The sequence below is a fragment of the Pteropus vampyrus genome, unplaced genomic scaffold (assembly GCF_000151845.1).
Source record: "Pteropus vampyrus isolate Shadow unplaced genomic scaffold, Pvam_2.0 Scaffold24, whole genome shotgun sequence".
NCBI lineage: Eukaryota > Metazoa > Chordata > Mammalia > Chiroptera > Pteropodidae > Pteropus > Pteropus vampyrus.
This window is the reverse complement of record NW_011888805.1, coordinates 127,087-129,106: the sequence shown is the minus strand read 5'-3', so window position 1 is coordinate 129,106 and position 2,020 is coordinate 127,087. Positions and strand designations below refer to the sequence as shown.

Below are 2,020 nucleotides of genomic sequence, written 5' to 3'. Positions count from 1 at the left end.
CTTTTTCTAATTAAGCTCTTTCTTTGGACGGATATAGAATAAAGATGAGCATCTTAATGAGTTGCTCTTTGAAACGTCGTTGTGGGCATCAGGCTTCGGGATTTCTAGCGGCTTTGAAATAAATTAATTTTTACTTAGCACTCTTTACCCCGGTAAATCCATGAGTTTTAAGTATTTTCTGAATCAGTCAGATGATCTTGAACCAAGGAAGATTAACGGAGTTGAGAGATTTTTATCTGTCAACCAAATCGATAGAAGAGAAAGTCATTATTGCTATAATTGGAATAACGATGACCGTGAGAAGAGGTTTCATTTTTTTTTTGTTAAATTGAATTGGAAATTTGGGGTGGACTCATTGGGTTCATAATGTTTATAAAGAGCGCTTTTGCTAATTATGCTTCTTGAAAATATATGCAGTCGGTATTTTCAAATATCCCCTTCCGTAATTTCCTACTAGAGGCTATTAACATTTTTTTTGAATTAACTTTTTTTCGCTATTAAATTAGTTACTGTCTACTGTATCCAGAATGTGAAAACCTCTGTTAAAAGATTACATTCTAAGAGCACTTGGTTAAAAATCTGTGTTCCACAAGCACAGTTTGTAGGAGAGGATCTGACCCAAGGTGGGTCTCTTAAAAGCCCTAGGTCTTAACTTTCCTTCTGTGGGAGACTAAGTAATCTCCAGGGTCCCTTTCAGCCTCAAAATTATATGAATTAGATGAATCTAATATGTTCACATGCCTGCTTGCTCTTTCCAGCATTATGTATATGGAATAGCATATTACCCCTAGAGTCTTATCACCTCTATCACCAACACATGGAACTTCTTCGCTTAAGTTTCTCAATGAAGCGTAAAGGGGAATATCTCCATAGACCACCGTCTTTGGGAAAATTCCTAGATAATTCAAGGAGCTTGGTGAATTGCCCTTTTTAAGACAAGGAGGTTTACTCTTGTGAAGTAGAGGGACAGACAGAAGGGCAGAGAAAGGAGAGGAGTAATCAGGAGAGAACTAACAACTTACAAGGTGAAAACCTTGCTAGAGGTGCTGAACTTCTGAGAATGGCAATATCTGCCATTGCATTTGAAGAGCTTTGTATTGCTGTGATGGAAAACCCTTCAGCTTTCTCAGTTCTTCAGTGCTTCATAGCAGTGGTATTTTTTGGTTTCGTTTTGTTTTTTATCAACATATGTAGGGTCAAAGTTCATGCTTGGGTGACTAGAAACCTGCAGCACATGTGGAAGAAGTATGGAGACCAGTTGTGGCCCCGAGAGCGTCAGCCCTCCCAGGAATTCATACAATCTTAGGGGAAGGCTCTAGATTATGAGCAACTCACCCTTAAGTAGTAGAAAGCTGTGTTCTACTTTCTTGAGGGCAGAGACTCTATATAAATTATACGGAATTCTGAACAGATTTGTCTCTTCTCCCCCATTTATTCATGTAAGCATTTCTATCAATGCAGACTCATGGATATTTATTTTATATTTTAGGTTTTTTTGTTTTTTATTTGTCGAAATTTTTCCAGCTTTGGCTAGTGGGAGCTCTCCCAGTTAGCTTTGTCCCTTTGATATATTCCCATTATCGTGGACTTTGTAAGTTTATTTTAGAACTTCCTTACGTTCTGGCACTACAAGATGCTCTGATTGATCATGTGTATTTCCTACTCCTCCAAGGAGCCCTGGTTCCTTTTACTGGAGAATAATATTAGAAACTAAATCTGGGTTCTAGGCATACTCATTGCTATTGGGGTATCATTACTTATAGGCAAAGAAATTTTTAAATTTAAGTTCATTGGCAAAGAAATTTTTAAATTTTTCATTCCATATTATGCAGGGGCGAAAACTTTTGATTTGTTGTGCCTATTATTTTACAGTCTAGTATTAATTACAGTTTAGCTTCATTTATCTATGGCCTGCACAAAAATTGTTTTGCTGGTGAATCCATTTCTGATGGTTTTATTAAGCTGGACTGTCAGCTACTTTCCCCTAAAGTCCAGTCATGACAGTTTGGAACTGAACATT

The 2,020-nt window shown here is 37.2% G+C and overlaps 1 protein-coding gene across 2 annotated transcripts in view; it reads right to left on the bottom strand.

Annotated features, from left to right (window-relative positions):
• The window catches only part of NUP43 (nucleoporin 43), a 20,908-nt gene that overhangs the window by 2,673 nt on the left and 16,215 nt on the right, over window positions 1–2,020 (bottom strand). The window lies entirely within an intron of this gene.